Source organism: Atractosteus spatula, chromosome 10 (genome assembly GCF_055471065.1).
Source record: "Atractosteus spatula isolate fAtrSpa1 chromosome 10, fAtrSpa1.hap1, whole genome shotgun sequence".
Classification (NCBI taxonomy): Eukaryota; Metazoa; Chordata; class Actinopteri; order Semionotiformes; family Lepisosteidae; genus Atractosteus; species Atractosteus spatula.
The window spans coordinates 18,284,989-18,296,585 of NC_142715.1; the positions used below are offsets into that span (position 1 = coordinate 18,284,989).

The 11,597-nt window shown below is 50.2% G+C and overlaps 1 pseudogene; it reads left to right on the forward strand.

Annotated features, from left to right (window-relative positions):
- The first annotated feature begins 11,139 nt into the window (after positions 1-11,139).
- LOC148825600 (U1 spliceosomal RNA) lies at positions 11,140-11,260 on the forward strand (annotated as a pseudogene).
- The last annotated feature ends 337 nt before the right edge of the window (positions 11,261-11,597 follow it).

An 11,597-nucleotide genomic window follows, 5' to 3' on the forward strand; every position in this document is an offset into this window, starting at 1 on the left:
TATCAAAAATGACTTAGAATCGATCATGTTGCGATATTTTGAAATATAAAAGTCAATTGATTGTCCATGATATCGCTATTCTATTTTTTCGAAGAAATGTTTGTTAAAAGAAAAGTCCAGCACCAGCGGGATTTGAACACACAACCTGCGAGTTGTTAGCCAGGCACGTAGACCAGTAGGATACAGGACAACTCGCGTGAACAGGGAGGCGAAACAGCCCTACAGCCCTGACACCCTTCTGAAGTGGTAACATGAAATCTGGTATACGGAAAAGAAAGCATTGATAAAAAAAGCCTGGATTCTCATGTATCTCATACAAGTATCTTTTAATATAGTCTTTGCTGTGCTCTTGAGGATCCTTGTGGTATTTTGAGCTCTAGTTGAATGATAAGTGTCGGATTTTAAATCATTTTCGTAGTTAGAAATTATGAAACGCCCTGTTAAAAGCAAGGGAGTTTTTATGCCCGTTGAAGTAAAACAAAATGCCTGACAAAGTATGGCTTGGACAGATTCCAAGTGCTTGTACAAATGTGCTAAAGAAATTATACTTTGAGTATACAACTTGTCCAAAGTCATCCATTATTAATACTATTAGTAATATCTTCGGTAAAGGCTTTGATGCATAAATATTTCTGATAAAGGTAGGTTGTGTACTTTTGTCCAACTGAGCAATCTTGCTTTCATAAAATATACCAACATTTTAATGACTGAAGATTAACATGCTGTAATACACTGTTCAAAATTAAAGGCTCAAATGCTGTACATGAGAGGTTAAGCTCCCCCTGGCGGGTTTACAAGGCGACGCCGGATAGTTTCCGGCAGAGCGTCAAATGACGCGCGATTAACCACGTGACACTGCGTGACACCGCGTGATACCGCGACACGCCCACCGGGGTATGCTGCAGAATAACTCACCCATTTTGAATGGCTGCATCTGTATACACTTTTGAACTTTTCACACGCGTTACAGACTACTGCTTGCAATCACCAATTAAATGTTGGTGCAGAAAATCAGTTGTAGCTATCACCCCAACATTGTTCAGAAACTCAGCAGCATCTGAAAAAGCGTTCATAAGGCCCTTTCCCTCGCCATTTCTATAGCCATGAACACTAAACTGGGCAACTCTTTCTAACAGATCAAATAAATTTGCCTGAGTGATCAGAGGGACGGTGTTACCACAGGTTCTATGTAAAATACGTTGTATTTTGGAATACACATCGCTGAATCCGCCAGGCTTCAGTTTCTAATCTGAAAACATGAGAATCACAGTAATTTCACTCATGTTCTTTACATACACATCTATCTCTTTAACAAATTCAAGGACATGAGCATTCGGTTTATTGATTTTAATTTCAAGCTTTGCAGAAAGAAGGGTGTAAAGCACTCTTTGTAAGAATTCTAACGTATATATTCGGAATTCTTCATTCTTCGGACGATGGCTCACCCGTCTCTAAAACACAGCCGTGGTTTTACATAGATCTTTTTTTCTCTTGTGTAAAAATAAGTATAATGTTTCTTTTGCAATGCACCAAAAGTCACGTCTAGTATTTTTCCATCTACCTTTTCAAGTAAGGAGCATACACACTCATATGGCGATCGGTTGTCAATTATGTTTCTCAGCAAGTGTTTTATACTCCACTCAGTATGATTTGTAATGGTATAGGCACCCAGGCCCCTGGCGATGTACAGAACAGCCGATAAAATTCGGGCTAAACTGAGAGACGTATAAATTTCTAACGCAGCAAACGACACATCTTCGTACCCATCCGCGCACCCGTCAACCAGGCATGTGTGACCCCGTTGACCTGGATGATTAATCAAACAGGCCTCGCATTCATCAATCAGAACCCCCTTTAAACAATGGCTGAAGATGCAACATACAACCGACTTTACAATCTGATCCATAGCATCAGGCTCATTAGAGCCATCATTAGCTAAACTAAGTTGAACATCATCATTATTAACATTTTGGCGAACACACATGAACAGACACGAAACATTCAAGCTCGATGGTAGTTTGAAGATTGATGCGTTGACCTCTTCGTTATTCTATTAAAGGAAAAAAGAAAAGCAAGGCTTAACAAAATAAATAGGCATGCTTTTTACCTAAAATATTTACAATTGTAATGCCTCTTTTGTGTTAGAGTTTTTCGTTTGCTTCGAACTTGCTGTGGTTTAATATTTACCATTTGTAGCAACTCTTCATCAGTCGTTGATGGACCCCCAACACCTGAATCACCGTCAGAGTTCACATGACAGCCACTGTCACACACCACTGAGTGCAGGGTCAGCTTTTGCTAAAAAGAAGACGAAGTGTTGAAAATGATATACGCTAAGCGCAGATTGAAACAACAATTCCATTATCAGAAAAAATATTTTAGCAACTTACCTCTTTAGTTTGCATAGCAGAGGAATCCGATGTTTTACCACTCAAAGAAGCCATCTTCGCAGCAGTCAATATCGGGGCCTGACAGCTCAGGTATCACACTTCAAGACCGGCAAGTTGGCTCATTTAAGCATAAACTCCAAATCCGTAACCATGCCTACATAGCTCAAGACAGTTTTCAAATGGTTGTGATGTTTTAGAATGCCCCACCATATCCCCCTGCCCCAAAATCACACGTGTTTTATCGAGAGCGAAAAGTAATCATGTTGAATTAAAATATGTAAACTTATTTTTAATGAGAAATTCTCAACAGCTTTTCAAAAGTTTGAAATAATTTTCCACATACTGTGAATGTAAAGTCTTTAAACCTTAAAAATATTCACATGCAACCCAAACCTCAAATGATGTGTGTTTGCCTAGAAAAGAAATTACATTGAATCAAAAAATGTAACTTATTTTATTTTTTGAGAAGAGCATTGTGGGGCTGGTCTTTATATTTTAGTGGATAGGTCATAAAAGTGTTAAAATAATTGAATAAGACACATTTACCAACGATAACTTTTAAGCACAAGCAAAAAATTGATATTTATAATGCTTATAGATTTTAACAATATAAAGGACTTTACTAAAATGTTTACTTTTAAAATAAATCCTCACCCAGGCATCTGCCGTTATGTTATGGGATGTAGACCCACGGTATCCAAGGAGGAACAGCTCTTTCCAGGGCACCCCGTCAAGAACAGCTCCTCGGACAGCGCGAATCAGGCCATCCAGCAGATCCGTCAAGCACGCCCTCAAATCCTTCAATCCATCACTACTGAAAACAAAGAGGTGCAGCAGCCCCTCCGTCCATTGCCTGCACACAGGGCAGAGGGAGTCCTCCTCAGCATGGAAGCGCTGCAGTACCATCTTGGTGAAAACGCAGTTGTGATGGATGAAGTCCAGCTGCTTGCATCTCTAAGGCAGGAAAGGCAGCCTCAGACATGCCCAGATCCATGCCGGCTCGAGGTGGGGGAAGATCTTACCACAGAACTCCTCAGAGATTGGCACACTGAACCGTTTCACCACCATCAGCCTGTAGAACATGCTGGTGGTGCACTCCAGGAGGTCCACCCCACGGTCCCCCCACTTCACCCTCAGCTCCAGCCAGGCTGGGCCTGCTGCCCCGTCTTGTGGATGGAGCTTCTCCAGCCAACTGTCCGGGAGACCGAGTTTGAGCTGCTCGTAATCCTGATGGATCTTACTGACAGGCAGCTTGTCGTCGACAATAGCCTGGGTGGGCAGAAAACTGTCCTTTACTTCATAAAGAAGATCCTTGACCTTGGATATGCCAGCCTCGTAGAGCCGCCTGTTCCATCGAGACCCCAGCAGGGGGTTGAGGAACAGAGGCTGTTCCAGAAGCTGGGCCCGGGTCTCCGGCATGTAGGAGACATGCTGGGACATGAACTCCCCCCACGCCAGCAGGACCTCCCTGTTAAAGGGGGGCAGATGTTTTACCAGCCCCAGAGTCAGCCTCATCAGGAGGGTCTCCTGCCCCAAGCCCCCACAAGTACTGAGGTAGCGTGCCATTAAAAATCTTCCAAATGCCGACATTATCCAGGTCAAGGAATTTCTTCACTACTTTCAGCCTAAAGCTTTTCAGCTTCAGGCCTACATCACACAGCTTCAGCCCACCCCTGGAGATTTCCCCAATGAGGGTGTCATGAGCAACCCGCGGAGGCTTCCCCTCCCACACGAATCCCACCACAAGTTGCCTAATCTCGTTCTCTACCCATTCAGGAAGAGGCATCACAGACAGTGGGTACCACAAGAGGGACAGGCACAGTGTGTTAACGAGCAGGACCCTTCCCTTTAGGGTCAGGGACCTGTGTCTCCACCGATTTAGCCTGGCCCTCATCTTAATGAGCTTCTCCTTCCACAGGAGAAGCCCAGTGGCCTGCTCATCAGCGCTAATGTAGACGCCAAGGACCTTCAGGTGACCCGTCTCCACCCTGAAAGGGTAGCCGAGGAGCGGGGCAGGGTCTGCCCTCCCCACTGGCATGACCTCAGACTTTTCCAAGTTTACCTTGGCGCCCGAGGCAGTGCAGGAGGCCTGCACCACCTCCAAAATGGCCGTGATCTCCGCCACCTCTGCCAACGTCAGTGTGGTGTCGTCAGCATATTGGTAGATCAACGAGGTGGCGGTGCCCCCAGGCAAGATGACACCGCACACCCCCTCCTTACTGGGGATTGCCAGACCCAGGGGCTCAGCCACTAAGGAGTAGAGCAGAGCTGACAGAGGGCAGCCCTGCTGCACTGACCTGGTCACTGGAAAGAAGCTCGTGAGGGAACTGTTCACCTTGACACAGCTCATGATCCCCTTGTACACGAGCCTCACCCAGGAGATGAAGGCCTCGCCGAAGCCGAAGCTCTTCAAGACCTCAAACAGGAAGGAATGCTCCACACTGTCGAAGGCCATCTCCTGGTCCAGTTTCAGGACGTATCCGCCCTTCGGCTGCTCCCGCATAAGGTCCACGACATCTCTGATGGAACACACCGTGTCCACGATGTCTCTCCCCTTGACACAGTAGGTCTGCGAAGGCGACAGGATCTTGGGCAGAACCTTCCTGAGCCTGAGGGAGAGAACACGAGTTAGGATCTTATAGTCCGAGTTCAACAGGCTGATCGGGCGAAAGTTTTTCAAAAGGGAGGGATCCCCCTGCTTTTTGTAGACGAGAGATCACCCTCCTTCTCATAGATGGGGTTAGAGCGCCGGTCCTGGCAATCTCCTGGAACACCTCCAGAAGGAGGGGCCCCTGGGACTGCTGAAAGTGTCTGTAGAGCTCGGAGGAGAGCCCGTCCCACCCGGGGCTCTTGTTAGTTGACGAGCCCCGAAGTGCCTCAAGCACTTCCTCCAAGCTCAGCGCACTGTCACAGAGCTCACGATCGCTCTGTGACAGGCAGGTACTCACCCTGGCCAGCATTGCCTGGGTCTGCTGCTCATCCACCCATTCGGACCGGAACAAGGCGCTATAAAAAGAAAACACCTCATTCCTAACGGCCTCAGGGGCAGAGAGCCGCACACCGTCCTCTCCCACCAGCTCCTTGATGAAGGAGCTGCGCTGCCTCTCCTGCTCCAGGACGAAGAAGAACCTCGTGCTCTTCTCGCCCTCGGCCAGATACTGGGCTCTGCTGCGCACCCTGGCTCCTCTCCACTTTTCCTCCTCCAGGGCTTGCAGATCACCCCTCAGCTCCAGCAAGAGCTCGCAGCCCCCGCCGTGATCTGCCAGGAACCCGAGCTCTGAGGCGATCCGAGCCCGAAGCTCTCTCTCCCGCCTGGCCTTCTCCCGCCCCCGGGACAGGCCATACGAGATACTGAACTCTTTGATGGCGTACTTGAGATTATCCCACCAGACCAGCTTTTCTGACCTTATTAAAGCACCAGAGGCCGGGGCCCCGGTCCTCCTGTGCCCCTGCTGGAGAGAAGTGAAGCACAGCATGGTCGCTCAGGGCCGTGAACACACAGTGCATCCGGCTCAGGCACGGGAAAAGACTCATGTGCCCCAGCAACAGGTCGATCCAGCTCTGTCTCAAGACACCTTCGACGACCTGCCGCCGAGAAAAGTCCCTCCGCGCACCATAAGCCTGGCGCCATGCATCCACGAACCCGTGAGCTTCCGCACTGCGCTCCAGGAAGCTGCGAGCAGCGCTGCTCTTAAAGGTCATCCCAACCGCGACATCGAGCGCACTCAGTGCACAGTTAAAATCTCCGACAACCAGCCCTGGCTGCTGAAAGCAGGTCGCTTCCAGCTGCGTGAAGAAGGCGAGCCGTTTTGCTTCCCCACTGGGGGTGTAGATGTTGCTGAGCAGCACGGACTGTCCCGGAAACCCGAGACAGACTTGCAGGAGCCGGCCGTCCGTGTCGCGGTGCAGGAGCCTTACGCTCTCGTACACTCCCCTCCTCACCAGCACGGCCACCCCCCCTCCTGCACAGGCCAGAGGCGTTGCTATAAAACAGCTCCCCGTCCCACTGTGCTCGCACCTTCCGGACACACTCCTCGTCCCAGAAGGTCTCCTGGAGGCAGACAACATCCGTCCGCCCCAGCAGAGCTAACACTGCCCCCAGCTTCGCTCCGTCCCTAAGCCCGTTGGCATTTAAAGAGGCGAAAGTTGCCATCACGCATATGGACGGGAAAGAGTGAAGTTAATTCTCCAGCCCATGCAACAGTTCCCCTGCCCTTTCTGCCACATTCTCATTGCCAACACTCGCTGCTTCCTCCCCACCTCCTGTCTCCGCCACCGCAGAGACATCAGGGATGGGTCTGCGGTCAACTCTTGAACTGGGCTTGAGGTTGGGCTGAGGCCTGACATGGTGCCACTGGATCCCAGCTTTCGGGGGCCCAAGCGGTTGTACCCCGGCTCGCCCACTCCCCTCCTCCCTGTCCTCCCTCTCCACCCCATCCATCTCCAGACACCCATCCTCCATTCCTACTTCCACCACTTCCCCTACCTTTCCTCCCACGACCATATCCAACTCCCCTCCCTCAGTCTCTGCCAACGGTGCCTGCCCGAGTATTGAAGAGGCTCCCTCACCTGGCAGGGTGGTGTCTTGTGGCTGCTGCAGTGCAACTGGGCGCTTCCCCTCAGGCTCCTCTGGGTCCTCGGGCGTCTGTTCGTCTGGGCCTATGTCCACCTTGCCAGGTTCTTGTCGCCGTTGCCGCTGCTGCTTGGTCACACACCTCGCAGCAGCGCCTTTGCTGACCCCAGCAGGCTTCTCATCCCTTGGCCCAGAAGAGGGCCCTGCTGGCTCACCGGTAAGCTGGGGCACCGCTGATGGTGATGGTGGTGGTGGTGCTGGTGCCGTCGCCTCCTCCCTCTGCCTCTCTCCCTGCACAGGCTGGGGTGTCATAAGCCCACTGGTACACTGAGGGGCCGCCTCTGGTGGTGGTGGTGCCCGTAGGATCTCAGCTGCACCACGCTGCACCACCGCCTGTTGTGGAGCAACCTCCCTCCGCTTCTCTTGCGGCACAGAGTGGGACGCAGCAGGATTGTTAGGGCAACGGGGCGCCCCTGCTGGTGGAGATGCTGGCTGGTCCCCGGCTCCTTTCTGCTGCGCTGTACCCAGGATTTGAGGGGCCTCTCTCTGCCTCTCCCCCATCACTGGCTGGGGCGTTGCTGGCTCACTGGGGTCCTGCGGCGCCGCTGCTGGCAACTCTCCATGCTAAGCTGCAGCGGCCACTCGTAGTCCATCTTCAACCCCCCTCGGCGTTGTGGGCAGCTGCTCCTGCGGCTGCTGGATCTTCCGGCTCCGGCTCTCAGTTGAAGTTCATGAGCGCGTGGAGGCAGTCCGGGCACTTGGCAGCGGTGTAGTTCCTGGCGTGGTTGCCGGGCTGTCTGCACTCATAGCAGAGGAACTCAGGGCAGTCCTTGGCGATGTGCCCCGAGTCCAGGCAGACATGACACACCCTTTGTTGCTGGTCGTGGAGGACCCTGAAGTACTGGTCCCCCTCTGCCGTGGCGAAGCGGGTGCTGTACGGCAACGAGGCTACATGCTCGGGAAAGCAAATCCGAACAAACCTCGTGCCATCAGCAATGGTGGTCCCAGGGTAGTGGCGCATCCTGATGTCCGAAATCACTCTCACCCCCCAGCTACTCAGCTTCTCCTTGATAGTCTCGTCTGAGATATATGCCGGGAGGTGGAGGAAGGACACCACTACCTCCTTCGGCTCCAGCCAGCGGCAGTAGCAGGGTGTGCCCTGCACATCCAGCCCCACAGCCACCGCGTCCGCATGTTCTTTTGAGTCCAGAGTCAGTTCAAACTCTTTTGGCGTCCGGGGGCGGCAGGCAAAAAGAGAGCCCTCCCCACAGACGCCGTGCACTGCTGCGATAATAGCAGATGGTTTCTCCACGCCGCTCACATCCACCACAACAGTATGCGCCCTTGCAAAAACCCGCCGAGGGGATCGGTCTGAATTCCTCATCCTTCTCTTTCCTACACCACTCTCCTCCTCCACTACAATAACATTCTCTGCCTCCATGTTTTTTCCTTCCATTAAAACACAAACAGGACTCAGAAAGCAACAAAAAAGCAACAACAAAAAACCAAAAGTCTCTCCCCTCCCCAAACAGCGCTAGACTGAAGTGGAGGGCTTCGAAAATCAACCAAAAACACCAAAAAAAACACAAAAATTCACAAAAAACAAAGTCTTACTTGAGACAAACAAATCCTCTATTCCTCTCCTTCTTCCTGCTCTCACGCTGACCACGCCCCCTGTGACATCAGAGGGCCTGCTCAAGGGGGTGTGGCCGTAAGCGAGAGTAGGGGTCACTGGCACCCTTCTTATAGAGAGGACAGCTCCGTCACCTCTTTTCCGACACTGCTTTTTTTCCCTTGCGTTTTTCTCTTCTTCCCACGTTCTCTCTCTTCACTGCCTTCGTCCCCGCTCTATTTCACTTCAGCCTTTCACTCTTGCTTCCTTCCAGTGAGGACGGAGCTGCGAGAGAAAGGGCGCTATAGAGGATCGCTGTGGAGAGCTGCTGCTGTGCTTTGACATCTGAGCTCTGTGGAAAACGATCTCAATACAATTCTGAAAAACGCGACTCCCCGAACGCCAGCCGAACAAGTCTCCACAGCCGAAGCGCTGTGTCTCTTTTCAGCTGGCGATAAACCTTTCCTCGATCCTTTGCGGACTTGTAAAACTGTTCATGATCAGAATAAAAAACGCTCACGGTAATACACAAGCACCCGTGTCTCGCCAACGCTGACAAATAAACAGACTGAAAAGCCGCACTGCATGTGTGAACAGGGGAATGGGCGAGCGAGCGGGGATAGGGCGCCTCCTGCGCTTAAAAGCTTACAGCACCTAGTAATCCCAGGCAGTCTCCCATCCAAGTACTAACCAGGCCCATCTCTGCTTAGCTTCTGAGATCAGGCATGCTCAAGGGGGTGTGGCCGTAAGCAAGAGCAAGGCTCGCTGGCACCCTTCTTATAGAGAGGACAGCTCCGTCACCTCTTTTACGATGCTGCTTTTTTTCCCTTGCATTTTTTCTTCTTCCCACGTTCTCTCTCTTCACTGCCTTCGTCCCCGCTCTATTTCACTTCAGTCTTTCACTTGTAGCGGCAATGCTTGTTAATAAGACAGAATTAAGTGTTGCTGTGCTTTTCCAAATGAGGCCCCATCTCTCTGTTCATCTCTGTGGTGCAGCCACAGAGAAACTATTCATGCAGGCTGATTTAAAGATGTTTTCTTTTGTTAAGGGAAAGCTCCCAAATGGGGATGCACTTAGCTAAGCCTGGCTATCATGATCAATGGCCATCCATTGACGCCTATCTGTCTAGGGTGTGCCAGATGGACATCTGGACTGCATTCCTAAGTGTCAGGAGTAAGTGACTCATATCTCACCTTGATTAACCAATCAGGGACTGGTAGGGCCGAGTAACCCACGTGGGACTCTGATGCCCATGGAACTTTCAGCCAATGAACGAGCTGAAGTTCCTCCAGGTAAAAACAGGCAACACAGAGGGCCTGAGAGACTATTTCGTGGACTTTTCTAAATGGAATTCAAAGGAGAATTCCAGGGCAGGACGGCCCAGGAGCAGAAGGCTCCCAAGGGCAGGACATTCTCGCAGCGCGCCTCCTGACCATCCTGAGACTCAGCCCGGACAACCACGGAACGGCCAGTGTGTCTGCTAAAACTTTCCTTTGTTCTAAGAGTCGAGAGCGGAGGTTGCCAGAGAGTAACCAGAGGATCCACCCGAGGTTAGCTTCAGCAGCAAGCCTCATGAACAGGTCAGAACTGTGGACAGCTGAATCACTATTCAGAACTAGCGCTTCATCAGGAATGAACCGGTCTTCTCCCTAACCTGCTGGGACCCACAGTCATCTTTTCTCCTGTGCACAAACTTTGCTAGTTAAAGCCAACACTAACTAGCCGGTCAGTGAGCATCAGCAGCGCACCGTCGCAAGCTACACAGCACAGCCTGGCACGGAGCCAAAGTGCCTGCAGGAGATCTGAATCCCCAAAGCTGAATTACAGCTCGAGAATTCAATTGTTATCCCAACCAGTTGATATCAATTTAATTCCTAAGAGTTATGTACTTGTTTTGAGTATCTAATGTAGAAGTTGTAACCAAGTTCAATTACGAAACAGTCTAAATGAATGATATACTGAACGTATGTCCTCTTGATATATGTAACACTTCGTAACTGATTGAATATATATCTTTTGTATCCTGATAACCCTCTCGATACGATCTGTTAGGTTTACATGCATATTCTATGTATTAATAAATGTATCCTCGTGTATTAGTACCTGTGTGTGTGTGCGTTGTTTGAGTTATATCGCATGGTTGGACTCTATTCTAAAGCCATCAAAAGAATCATTTTGTGATTTACGGCTACAATTAATAATTGTCCCCGTAAATGCCCAAACCCTACAGAACTGGTCCCTTCAGAGAGCACACTACCGTTGGATCGGTGTGTGGCAGGCGCACATCGCGAGCTTGTGTAGTGATCTGCCGGTCTGGTGTTATGCAAATGAGGCCGAATTGCATCCCGGGACATGCTGCGAATGCGCAATGGCGACTGCAGATGTGTAGGAAACGGCACGCTCGTTTTCTCGTTTTGCCCACACTTTTGAGTGTTAGTGTGGCGTGTGAGTGTGCGGAAGAGTGGGCACAGCAGGAGGCGGTGGCATGCAGGGCGAAGGAGCTGGCCTAGGCTGCGAGATTTGTGCTGTGGGTGCGGGCCGCTTGCAGGGGCTTGTACAACTCATACTTACCTGGTAGGGGAGATACCTTGATCAAGAAGGAGGTTCACCCAGGGCGAGGCTCGACCATTACACTCCGGCTGTGCTGACCCCTGCGAATTTGCTTCAATATTCGTTTTACAGACAGCTTTTTTTATATGTATGAGTCACACACATGCCATAGCAACAAAACATCTCTAGAGATGAGGTTATAGATAATTTTTCTTGGAAGTGTTAAATATCCATTGAAATGGAAATCTAATTTCCGAAGCATCCAAAGTATGGGAGCCTCCTGGGAATCCTTATGAAGAATCTAACTTTTAAACATTTTAAGAATAAAAAGGAGGGAATTGAACTGGAAATCTAATAAGTAAATTGATTCTTAAAATGTAGAGAGCTTTAGGAAAATATATAAGAAGAATGTAACTGCTGTGCTACGTGCAGAATTTTAGAAGACAGTAGGTCAACAAAGTACGCACTGTC